General features: G+C 36.8%; 1 protein-coding gene across 12 annotated transcripts in view; it reads left to right on the top strand.

Annotated features, from left to right (window-relative positions):
- The window catches only part of LOC138741349 (protein 4.1-like), a 124,615-nt gene that overhangs the window by 95,303 nt on the left and 15,320 nt on the right, over positions 1–13,992 (top strand). The window lies entirely within an intron of this gene.

Here is a 13,992-nt window from a genome sequence, read left to right as displayed (position 1 = left end):
TGCTACTGTCAACAAATTCTAATGATTTCAATCATCAGTGTCGTCAGCCCTTATTCTGCTCTCCATCCAATACAACAACCTCCTTTCTACAATGTGGAGACTGGAACTGATTACCACTAGTCCTTGCCATCACCTTGTTAAGTACATAAAACCTTCACCACTTTTATATCTCCTACCACTCCAAAAAAAAACAATATTAGCCTTACTAATTACTTGTTCCTTAATGCTAATTTGTTTTTTGTGTCCTGGACTAGGAACCCCAGAACTTTATGCATCAACATTTTTAGTCTTGTTCATTTAAACAAATGTTTCCATTCTTCTTGCAAAATGGATGATCTCTCAATTCCCTACATTATGGAGACCCGAGATCACAGATGCTGATCTTGCGCAAAAAAAAATACAAATGAGTGAAGAACTCAGCAGGTTGAATATATTTTCCCTCGGCAGATGCTGAGTTCTTCCCAGTAACTTGCTTTGTTTTCCCCCACATTACACTAAATTCCTCATCTATGATAAATAGTTGAGCCCCAAATGTAGATTGCTGTGGCTATCTGAAAATGACCCTTTCATCCTGAATCTGCTAGAGGAATTGGTTGGTCAGACAGCATCTGTAAAGGTAGAGGGATGGTCAATATATCAGGTCAAGTATATCTGGCTTTTTTGTTGGCACCTCTCCTGCCCAGTCAATGTATTATCCTCAAACTGTCGTATTCTTTTCCATGAACCTTTTAAAATACATTATGGATTTCCATTTTATCCACTCCGTTACACCCTCAAAGATCGTGAGCAAATTTGGCACTGTTTCACTTTCATAAAACTACATTGCTTGATATCTAATTTTCTAAGTATCCTTCTACAATAATGGATTTCACCATTTGAAAAGACACGATCAACTTACTGCCCTTTTGATTCCTGCTTTCTGTCTCCCGACTATTGTGTTGTTTAAATTGTGATTTTTGTCATTCTTTGGGACCTCCTCAGAGTCCTGTGAAGTTTGGTAGATTGCAATTCATCTCGAATGTAGCCCATCAATTCCTGAGGGCTTCTCAACCTTCTGTACCATTAGATTGCTTTGTACATATTTTTTTAAGTTTCTTCCTCTCTATGGCCCTTGACTATCTATTCATATTGGAATGTTTTCAATGCATTCTCGTTTAGATAAGTAAACAAACAATGGCACATTTGTTGGCACATAGAGCCTTTACTCCACCAGATTACATCTTTGGTGGGATATTGAAACATCTCAAATACTTGCTCATTTGTCATTTTGCGCATCCCCGTTCTTATTCTGTTGTAATTGCCTTAAATTTAAGACAGTAGTTGAGACCCAAATTTTTCAACTTTAAACTGAATTTGAAATTCTGCCATACTATCATTACTCTAGGATCCTTTCATAGGGGCTTAAAATTAGAACTGGACTATTTAGAGAGGACTCTTTCCATTCTAAGTGCCTTGAAAATGTTTTTTTTTTCCGCCAAAGGGTATTATAGATACCAGGTGAATGAAGTTGACTGGTTAAGAAAATATTTAAAAATTGAGCAGAGACAGGTAAATGGAGTTGAAGTACCAGTCAACCATGATCTAATTTGAATGATACAATAGACCTAGAGGCTGTGGAGTTCCTGAGACTCCTGTATTATCACTGGCATGTGCACATTTAATTGAATTAGTGTCTGAAGTTATTTGAAATCAAATTTTGAATCCAAATAAGTAGCTCTTGAAAAGTCTTTGCAAGTCCGTTTACAATCCACAACCTACATTTCATGTGTTAACCTCTCTTGCATGAGAGCAGGGCAATAGGAAATAGGTTTTTTTTAAAGTCATTTGAGATGCGATGGAGATATTATAGAAAAGGTTGATTAGAACCAAGAGGTCTGCTGTAAGTGAATAGACAGGATTTAAAACAGTTGTTAGGATCCAGATGCATCAGTTTGGCAATTATGTCTAATATGTTTGGAATATTCTTAAGCTTTGCACTCAATACCTACTTTTCAGTTCCGAGAAATTAAGACGATTGGTGTTTTGCAGAACTGTGATCCAGTGTACATCATATTGGTGGTCCTTTCTAGGTAAAGGTTGTCAGTTACAGGACTAGAGTGAGCAATTCCAGAAGCAAGTCCAAATATTTTCCTTGTATCATACGTACAATAACAAGTGCAACACATTTTGCATCCAAAATTAGAGATCCTGGGACAGAAAGCAACCAGTAATTTTTTTTTTTAAAGTACATTTATTTGCCATTCAAAGATTCACTCTGCTGACATCAGGACACTGTGCAAGACAACTCCAACACTTGCTGGATACAGGTCTTGCACAGTCCAAGGTGTTTATCTGTGCTTGCATAAATGGCTTATCGGAAGAAATAATTCATGAGAAAATAACCTTTGGCTCGATGGTCCTGTCGACAACACAAGGATCAGAGTAGATGTAGTAGCTGCTGTGGTAACAGACTCTAGGGGAGGAGACATGGAAATCCACAATTGTGAAGACTTTTCCTACAGCCTCCCTTTAGTAGACAACAATGTCTACTCTTTTCTGGCTGTCCTTGGGATGGTGTTTTTTTTTAATGCTTTTTTCTCCTCTTGTCCAGCAAAATGTAAAAATGCTGCAACACCTTTTTGTACCTAAGAATGTCACAATTGAATGCATTTTGAAATGGAAACCATGCCAACACTATTGCACATTTGTTTTTAAATTGATTTTGAGGAGTGGGATGTGGTGGAACTTGATTTGGTATTAGCCTTCATGCAGTGATGCTTCACCAAGAAAGTATTTGTGGAGTTGTTTTTAATTATTTGAAATCCTATCGTACAAAATTGATGCAAAGGTTAGAAACCAGTCCAAAATGGCACCACATAACTACTGCTGTCATTATAATTCAAGACATCCCATGATTTATTTCCGAACCTGATTTCTTCCACTTCAGTGAAGTTAAAGTTGCACCATCAACATTCACGACTTGTTTGTATGTAATGAATTCGAAGGTAAGCAGCATTCACATTCATGATTTATCAAAATTCAGCATGTGGTTCTCAAATTCTTTTGTATGTGTGAGTTCTGATTGAGTCTTTTCTACAATGATGTTTCATTATCAATCTTAATATCTGAACATTGAGTTGGAAACTTTCAATGGGTCAACAAACTTGCTGTTTTGATTTTACTGTTTCATATTGCTTTGATTCATTTCTACGTTTCATAATGTAATAATCTGAAGGTTCTAAACCTGTGCAAGCCCTTTTTGGTATTTTGAATTCTCGTACAATATGGTATTTCAAGCTTTTGTTTCCCCTTAATTTTATTTTTAGTGAATACAATGGAAGGCAATTAGTATTTACTGTAGCCTCTCATGAGAGAAATGTTTATTAATTTATAGTTCAGCAGATTTTTCATTCATTTGTATCTTGAAAACTTGTCAACTATATGCCTAGAGCTTCCTTTTGCAACCTGAATAATGCACACAGAGTTGTCACAGAACTGTACTTCAATACTTAGCCTCAACAAGCACAGTAGATGGAACAACATGCTCAAAAGAGGGAAAGAATTTGATAGAAGGCATTCAGACAAGATGTAGTAAAGGAGATTACAGAGCTAGAGATGATAGAATTTTGTAAAGGATGGGACATTAGTGTTTGAATTTTGAAGGACTAGGGAACAAATTTTAAGGGAAAAGAGCTGAGGAAATGTTGCTGAAGATTAAGTCACCTAGATATTTGGGGTATTGGTTAGAACTAAGTCAAAGGTGTGGAAAGTGGGTGCTAAGGTCATTCTGATGACTAGAGGTACTTAAATAGAAGCTGTCCAATGTTCGCGGTCATGGAACAGTCTTTAGGTGTTGTCATTCTGCCAATAATTCTATAAACCTCAACAAAATCGTTGGGGGGGGGGGAATTGGCTTGAGTGAAAATCATTGCTAGGTAAAAATGGACAACGTTAATTAGTTTGATATATATTATATTACAATGTCTAAGATATCTCCAACTATTGTAAGCTGTGAGATAGACATTTAATGATTACATTATTTTATTTCAAAATTCATACCAAAATATTGCTTGGTGTGATTTTAATGACTAAATTAAATCATTATTCCCATGATGTAGGCAGAACAGGCAGACCTAGTAGAGCTGCTATTTTGCATTTGCACCTGCATTACTGTGTGAGGTTAGGATGTTCTACTTGCACTAATTACAACTGTGAATAGTTATTTATGTATCCTTTTATATTGACTCTCTTTGCCTTAGCATATTGTGTAATTTAATTTGTATTAATTTAGTTCATTTGGTGTGTCTTGTGTACCTGTGTGGTTGAAACAAGTAAGAACATTGTACTTGTGTATACGACATTAAATTCTTGGCTTGTGGGTTTCCTTTGTGATCTGCTTTCCTTGGACATCCCAAAGACGTGCTGGTTGTTGGACTGATTGTCCGACCTAAATTGCCTGTTCTAGGAGAACGAATCAAAGGGAGTGAGGACTGTTGATGGGAGTGTGAGGAGAATAATATAGGGCCTTTTTTCATGCTATAAGTTTCTGATACTTATGAAGATAAGAGGTAGAAGCAGGAATAAACGGTCATTAGATGCTGTTCCATTCTTCATTAAGACCATAGCTCCACTATCCCCGTATGCTTTGATTCCTTGATATTCAGTAAAATCTGCTTTGAATGAAATCAGTAACTGAATCTCTGGAAATCTACCAGGTGGAAAATTGCTAAATTTTCCATCCTCTGAAGAAATTTCTCCTCAGTCCTAAACGGCCTACCCATTATTCTGAGACCGTGACCCTTGCTACTGCATTCCATAAGCACAGGAAACTTTCACCTTTTTAATATATGTAAGAGTTCTGATTTTGAATTGATGTCCTATCTCAATAAACTTTGCCTTTAATTTTCTGGCAAACCTGTCATTGCTAGAACTGATCTCGTCACCTGCATTGCAGATGACAAGACTTTTTGGAAGAGCATTATTATCCAGGTGTACTCCAATCCTTGTAATAAAGCACGAGGTACCATTTGCTTTCATAATTGCTTGCTGTTCTCAAATGTTAGCTTTCAGTGAATCCTTTTTATGGATTCCTTTAACACTTAGATACCTTTTGAAATGCAAGATTTCTCGTTCTGTCACCATTTTCAGTTTTGTACACTAATACAGATGAGCTAACACTTTTCAGATTCAGAATTTGTCATGAATATGTCGCGAAATCTGTAAATATTGCTATAAATTTCATTTTTAAAAATAAATTTGTGCAAAAGAATAGGAAGTGGGGTTGTGTCTGTGGTTCATTGTCCATTAAGAAATGTAACGGTAGGGGCTGAAGAATCTGTTTTTGTACTGTGGCATACAAAAGCTGTTTTGTACCATTCTCCACTTTGTATTTGTTCTGCCATGCTCTCACATACACACTCAGCTTATCTGATCCTCAGTCTCTTAGTATCCTCCTGCTTACTCACGATTCTATCTAAATTTGCACCATCATCAAGTTTGGAAATATATTTGGTAGCCTGCCAACCTGCTCTGGGACATTTTATTCCCATTCCTTATGTTAACTGATTCTCACACAGTGTTAACTATGTATCTTTCAAATGAATGCAATGTCGATCATTTTTGGCTCTTGTCCACTTTCATTATCTCCAATACCAATTTTTAAAATTTTACTGTGGTCATTTTAATCAGTTCCTTGATTTTCTAGTTTTTCTGTGCTATCTTTCTTTGTCAGTTTCCTGATCAACCTTTGTTGTAAAATGCTGCCAATTTTTACTGCTATTTTTGACAATGATACCAGCGCTTTCCTGTCACCCTATATTTTAATTTCTCTGGTTAGTCACAGACTTTTCCTTTTGGGGTTTTGTGTCTTGAAAGAATATATAATTTGACAAATCGTGTCTTTTTTTTTTCCTTTGAACTCTTGCTTTTTACATTCCTTATAGTTTTTTTAAAGCAGCATTCCCAAACAACTACAGTGAAATTGCTGATCATAACTTTGTAGTTTATCGGTTAGATTTATGATTTTTTTTTTTAAAAACTAGATGGTTGGTAAGTAACCAAAGATGTGTTGATGTTGAAACGAAAGTGCATGCGGTGATTGTATTGTGTAGTATCTAAAACTAATAACTTTATCTATGTACAGGCCAAGGTGATTTCAGGTTTACATACTGAAAAGAAGCTTGGTGGGCCAGAGGTAAAGTGATTACCAGTTGTGCTGTGAATGCTAATATTTTATTTGCTCAGAGATCTCATCAGCGCTGAATTGTATTTTTAGTTGCTAGAAGACAGACATTAGTTTTTCTATTCTTGCAGTTCCAAAACCAATGAAGACTTCCTAATGCTGCAGCTTTATGAATGCCTATTAAACTGTGCATGGCTGGTTAAAGGTTGCATGAAGAAATTGCCATACCTTTTCCAACAAAAATTACCAAAGTGCAAGTGAACCCTGTTCTGTTTATAATATTTTACATTTTATTCTTTTTTCCTTTCCTCCTTGTTTCTGAAAATGCCATTTTTTGCTATCATTTTGTTTTCTTTGAAAATCCATGAAGGAAAATCCCTGACACCCAAATCTTCACCACATTATTTTTATATTTTTCTTACATTTGCCACTTTTGTTCTCTTTTTCCTTTGCACATTTTTTTTTTAATTTCGTACTTGCTTTCCCATCTTGCATTTGTTCAATTCTTTTTTTCTCTTGGTCTTCTGTCATGAAGCAGACAAAGAAAATGCCACTGTTAGTACAGGAGGAAGATGAGATAAAAGGAAAGCAAGAAACCACAGGGACTGCACTTGCACAAGAAAATAAAGAAGAAAATTCTCAAATGGTTTCCATTCAGATGCCTGACGACCAGCCCAAATCAAAACCTTGTCACCTCTATCCTATTGCACTTCAACCCCCTCGTATTCCCCTCATAATGTCATTCCTAATAGTGTTTAGTTTGACAGTTTGGTGGCTTATCTTTATATGAACTCAAATGAAGCAGTAGCTAAAATCTTTCAAAGTTTTTTTTGAGCTGTACTTTTTTTTAATTCAACATTGCACTGATGAATTCCTCTCTTCTTAACAAAATCCCTGTCCAAATTGTATTTCTTGTTTGTAATTTACAAAACTTTGAGCTGACTTTTTATTTCTGTTATGCTGAATTCAGTAAGAGCCTTGAAAAGATTTTCTCTTTTGTGAGGATGTTTGTGCTGTGTGATACCATGTCATTTATAACACAATATTGATGAAAATTGTGACTTTTGCCAAAACTTTTCATTTCAAACGTTAAATCCTATTAAAATGGTGTTTACCAAACTGCTGTCTCTAAATTAAAAGAATTTGAAGGTAGCACTCTTGCGTTTCTGTAAAAGTTAGGGTACTTGAGAAATCATTCCACAATTCCTTTTGGTATGTATATGTTGTATGTATTTTTTAAATCTAGGTTTAAAATTGATACTTCAATTTTATTTACTGGTGCTATGCAGTGAGCCAATCATTATATATTAAATATTGTCAATTGCAAGGTCTAATATTTAGTATTAATGGCAGAAAGAGACTTCTTTCAGCTTCATTTGATTGAGAATAAATGAGTAGCAAAAATATTCCAACATTGCTCTTTAATTTTGCTGCATTTAAGGATATTATTATTGATATTATTGTGATAGTATTTGTAGCAGCAATATTTCGCTATTACTAGCGTCCACTAGAAATAAAATATTCAGACATAGTCAAGTGAAAATTACAATAAATCTTGCAGGCATTTATATTTAATTGTGGATTTAATATACAGGTGCACTAACAAATAATATTCAGTCAAGTGTAAATCTTCTTTCTACTCTAAGTAGAGGTATTTATGATAAGTAGTATGAAATTGTTTATGATGTTTGACCATACCTATGAAAGAAAATGTAACAAGACGCTAGATGCTGTTTTCTGCCTAATTTTTGTTCCTTGCATACCCCAACACATGCTCTCCAAAATAAAAGAATTTATTTTAGAACTCTGCACTAATTCAAGGTTTGGCAAGTTTGCTTGGGTCCTCCTGTGTATTTAATATTCATGTTCCAATAGTCATATGCAGTGACATTGGGCAACATCTAAATAATGAAGGCCACTTGCACAGAAGCAGCTGAGAGATACATCTGTGGCGCTTGTCAATTGCTAAGTCCAGATGTAGGCCCAGGAATTATCAGCCAGTAAGTTTGACGTCGGTTGTTGGTAAACTAATGGGAAGTATTCTTAGAGATAATATGTATCAGTATCTATAGGGGCAGGAACTGATTAGGGACACCCAACATGGATTTGTGAGGGGAAGGTCATGTTTGACAAATCTTGTTGAATTTTTTGAGGAAGTGACGAGGAAGGTTGATGAGGGTAGAGCAGTAGATGTAGTCTATATGGATTTCAGTAAGGTACCACATGGAAGGTTGGTGAGGAAGGTTCAGGAGCTAGGGATTAATGTTGAGATAGTCAGATGGGTTCAACGGTAGCTAGAAGATAGGCAGTTATCCACCATGACTCTCTGGTGCCTATCAGGATGGAGGCCAGTGACGAGTGGTGTGCCTCAGGGATTGGTGTTGGGTCCCTTGTGGTTTGTCATTTACATTAATGATTTAGATGTTGGAGTAGTAAATTGGCTTACTAAATGTGCGGACGATACAAAAATGGAGGGAGTTGTGGATAGTGAAAATGGTTTTCAGGGACTGCAGAAGGATTTGGACTATTTAGAAGAGTGGGCTGAAAGGTGGCAGATGGAGTTTAATGTGGATAAATATAAAGTGCTTCATTTAGGGAAGAATAATCAAAACAGAACATAAGTAGTGAAGGGGAGAGCATTGAGGAATGCAGAGGAACAGAGAGATCTTGGAATAACAGTTCTTCATTCTTTGAAAGTGGATTCTCATGTAGATAGGGTGGTGAAGAAGGCTTTTGGTATGCTGGCCTTTATAAATAAAGCATAGAATATAGGAGCTAGGAGGTGATATTGAGACTGTTCAAGGCACTAGTGAGGCCAAATTTGGAATTTGTGTGCAGTTCTGGTCCCCAAATTATAGGAGGGATATCAATAAGGTAGAGAGGCCGCAGAGAAGATTTACTAAAATGTTGCCTGGATTGCAATATCTAGAATACAAAGAAAGATTGAGTAGACTGGGTCTTTATTGATTGGAGCATAGAAGGTTGAGGGGGGATTTGATAGAGGTGCATAAAATTATGAGGGGGATAGATAAGAGTAGATGTGAATAGGCTCTTTCCCTTGAGGGTAGGTGAGATTGGAACGAGGGGTCATAAGTTAAGGGTTGGGGGAAAAACTTTAGAAGTAACACAAGAGGAAGCTTCTTCACTCAGAGTGGTGGCTGAGGGGAATGACCTTCTGGAAGAGATGGTCGCAGCAGGGTCAATTTTGTCATTTAAGAGAAAGTTGGATGAGTACATGGATGTGAGGGGATTGGAGGGTTATGGGCAGGGAGCAGGTAGGTGGGACTAGTGGAGTTGACTTAAATCAGTGTAGAATAGAGGGGCTGAGATGGCCTGTTGCCATACTATAATTGTTGTATGGTTATAATTGCATAAATCCTCAGTGTTGTGAAAGGCATTTGCATAGATGTATGGACTGGCCAGTCCGAACCTACCTGATCTTCCCTAACCCCTCCCTTGGCTCCTCCCTGGATTTCCCAATACAGGCCGTCATGACCAGACTTCCCCCTTCTTGCTCCTGAACCTGGAACCTGACCAAGTAGTGTATCCGTAATGCTCAGGTTTTTGGTAATTAAATCCGTTTAATCACTCCATCGTGTTGATTTGATTATTGTGGGCACCACACTCAGGTTGCTCCTCCAAGAACTCATCTTGCACCTCCTTCCCCCCAACTTGGCTACCATGTCTCAGATCAGCTTGCAGGCAAACCTCAGGCCTGAGCACAACAAAGATCAGTGTTTCAAATTCTTGCCCAGCAAGCCCCTGCCCCCACCCACCCCTTGTTCTTGATCTGTGACCTACTTTGTTTTCTGTTACTGGGGAAAAGGACAAGCAAGACCTGTGTGCATACCTAATACATCCAATACTTTGCATCTCATGTGAGTGAAGCATTATTTTGAGGTGGGACATTGTGTGCAAGGAACAGACCCCTACACAGTGCCTCTGTAAGTTGCTGAAGAATTTCTAGACTGTGATTTCTGTCTGCAAGTATAAAGTTACACATGAAAAGAGCTAGGTTGTACTAATTTGATTAAACAAATTAACTCTAATGTGGGAAGTGATACACCCCTGAAATGTGGGCTTTGATTTCATTTACCCAAATTGATTAGCCTTGGATGTAAGAGGAGTCTGTCATGTAGAAAAGTTCTGAAGAAACTGACATGGAGACTGATCTATAAAAATGGTTTATTATTACAAATGATGGAACAGAGCTGTCAGGAATCTTGATAGATCTGAAGAGGGCCAAAAAAATTAAAAATTGTATTTTGTTTAATACATGGGCAATGTATCTCCTTTTGATGGAAAAAAAAATCTTATAGTTGTTCAAAACATAAATTAAGTCAAAATTGCATCTGTCTGCATATTTAGGAATCTCACTAAATCTGTATTAAGGTAAAATTCTGCAACAGTTCAATAATATAATGCAGACATGAGAATATAGTTTTGAGGGGGGAAAAAGTTTTTAAGAGCTATTTTTGCACCTGATTGTTCAAGTTACTCAAGCATATTTTGTTTCTCTGATTTGTGTTTGGGGGAAAAAATGGTAGCAAGTGAACAGAATCAGGATTAGCTGGAAGGTTGATGAATGCTTTGCGGAAATCACGTTTATAATGTTTTTTTTCTCTCTGTAAATTGGATTCAGAGGTAAAATGTTAAAGTGGAAAAGATGGAAACAAATTTAAGGTATGTATTTGAGGAACTTGAAGATTTTCAGACCTAGAAAAATATTTCATCTGTCAAATCTCCTCAAATATATCATTCATTTAAAAGCTGGCAGTTTCCTCCTCTGAGTGAAACAAGAACAAGAAGAGCTGTGATGTGCAGTAAGCTTATTCCAGAAGTATTTAGTCATTAACATAAATACCTAATGATTCACTTCAGTTCACATAAAGTCTTTTTGGCTCTTATAGAATGCCAAGTGTACTGTCTGCTTATTCGTTTTTCAGGATCTGTGCAAGACCAGCAGTTATTGTAGAACTGTGATCCAGAGCCAGTGTACATCATTGACCTTGAAGAGGTATGGTGAGCCATCTTCTTGTTGGCTTCATTCTGTTGAAGGAACTCCCATGATGTTGAGTAGGGAGTTACAAGATTTAGATTGTGACAATGAAGGAGCTGTAGGAGCTGATGTTTCCACATAGCTGAAGTCTCTGTCCTCATTGGTGGTTAAGATTGCGTATTTGGAAGGTGCTGTTTGTGTAGAAAAGTGCTTTTCGTAAATGATGCACATTGCAGCTAACGTCCATGAGTTGTGGAGGGAATTGATGTTTAATGTGGGGACTAATTAAATATTCAACTTTATTGGCATGGTGATGGGCTTCGTGAATTGCCTTCATTCCATCAAGGGGAGAGTTTTCCAAACATGTCTTGAAAATGGTGGAAAGGCTTTGGGATTTTAGGGACTTCATTTATATCAGGACAAGCAACTGGTCAGTGGTTCATCATTTCCCCCCCCCCTCCTCCCCCACACAATCACCTGGCTCTACTTTTAATTTTACAAAAGAAGGAAAATCATTAATGAAAGAACTGGAGATGGTTGGGCCTGGGGGACTTGAGGTTTGGTTGATTGACAACCAAACACCATTACTATATTCATTCATGTGAGGTAACTCCAACAATAATGATGCCTCCATGTCAAGAGCAGCTTGTATTCTTATCCTATATGGAACTTGATCTGGGTGGCATGATTGGTGTAGTAGTTAGTGCAATGCTTTTACAGCCCCAGCAATCGGAACTTGGGTTTGAATCATGTGCTGTCTGTAAGGAGTTTGTATATTCTCCCCGTTTCTGTGTGGGTTTTTCCCCTGGGGCTCTGATTTCCTCCCACTGTTCAAAACGTACCGGGGACAGGGGATGCAGGTTAATTGGGTGTACTGAAATGGCCTGTTACAGTGCTGTATGTCTAAATTTAATAAATTTAAATCTTTAAAAAATTAAACTTATTGTTAATTAGCACAGTATGTGCAAGAAATACCTCTGTTTTGGGATGGGAAAAGCTAAAACAGGAATATATTTCTGAAGCCTACACCCATCAACTTATGAAATAAGTCAAATTAACATTTTCTCTAGCAATAATTAAAATGTACATTCAATATTGTTAAGAAAATAATGTATAACGGTGGCAATATTCCATCAGCAGTATAGCAGTGAAGCAATTTTAGTTTGTATCTTTTCAACCTTGCAATTGAAACCACAGAATTAGCTCTTGCAACTCAGCATCTGCAAATGGATCAAAAGTAAAGAAAGCACTTTACTCCATTGCAGTTGTCATTGCAGATATGCTTGAATTTGGAAGGATCCTGTGCCAGATAGTGGATCAGAATTTATTATTTGAAACTTAATGGCAGAAATTAACGCAGCCAAAATAACATTCATGAGAAAGCAGACAAATTTGAGGCATCCATGTCTTTGTGAACGGGCTTTACCGAAGGAAGATAAGTGGTGTTTAAACAAGAAGCATATAAATCATTTGTAAAGCCATCATTGAAATTGTCTGATCTGTTTGCATTAAAAGTCATTAAACTTTAGTGCTGTTATTAGAAGTCTGAAGTCATTCGAGTTAAAATTGCAAACTTTGAAGGATGCGAATAATACTAGCCCATAATTTTTTCAAAAAAATTTTGCATAAAACAAACTGCTGAAAGAACTCTACAATCCAACCGCATCAGTGAGAGAAAAATAGCCGGAATGTTGACTAATTTTCTTCCACCGATGCTGCTCAATGCATTTTTTTTTGCTCCAGTTTCCAGCATCTGCAGTACAACACGAAAGTCTGCAGACACGGTGGTTGAAGTAAAAACACAAAGCTGGAGAAACTCTGCAGTTCGAACAGTGTCTTTTATAGAGCAAAGATAAAGATGCATAACCAACGTTTCAGGCTTGAGCCCTTCATCAAGGTGTGGGGGAAAAAATGTGGGCAGGCGCTGTGCACTTTATTTAGCAAAGGTAAAGAAAGATAACCAACTTTTTGAACTTCATCATGGCCATGAGGAAAATGTAGGCAGGTGCGGGCATGTCAGTTATGCATCTGTATCTTTGCTCTATAAGGTACACTGTTTCTCCAATTTTGTGTTTTTATTAAACATGGGCCATGTTTTCCTGACCATAGACTAGCAGCATTCATAGCCATTTTCTAATACCAGCATCTGCAGTCTCTCACATGGCCACATTCACAAATAAAGGGGTTTCTTTCCTTCGGATTTGTACATTGGTGGACAGATGTTTCACAGTTTAGACTGTGATTAGAATTTTTGTGAGAGGAGCAGTGATGCAGAAGAGGCAGCTGTGTATAAATTATTTTAGATGTTTTAAAACAGGAAAAAAGTGGTTTGCGAGGCAAAGTGTATTTGGAGATGAGTGAACTGCCAAAGCTATTTTGTAGGGAAAAGCAAGTTGTCAAGCTAAAAGGAAATCATCAAATTTAATCCAGAAGATCGTGAAGTTTAATTTTTTTTGTACATTTAATTGATTAGCATCAGATTAAACATGTAGCGTGGATTCTTTGTGTTCCTCGATAGAGCTGAATAGTATGAGATAAGTCCGAGTGCAGCTGAAAAACATTGTAAAAATGATCAGTGCCATTAGAACATTAAAGACCCAGTTATGTTTTGATTTTGTAAATCCATTTCGTATTGTTTTTGCTTACCTGTTGAAACCATCTGATAAATACAAAATGCTTGGAAATTATACCTGGGATTATGGTCTTAGATATGAATGAGGTTACAACAGTAGAATAGTAGCCTCAAGTATTTTGGGTAAACAATTTTACATAATCTATCAAATTAATTGAAACAAGAAAACATTTTATCTCTCAGAACAAGAACTAAATATAA

This window comes from Narcine bancroftii, chromosome 8 (assembly GCF_036971445.1).
Source record: "Narcine bancroftii isolate sNarBan1 chromosome 8, sNarBan1.hap1, whole genome shotgun sequence".
NCBI lineage: Eukaryota > Metazoa > Chordata > Chondrichthyes > Torpediniformes > Narcinidae > Narcine > Narcine bancroftii.
Note: the sequence above shows the minus strand (reverse complement) of the source record. Positions and strands in the feature narration are given on the sequence as shown.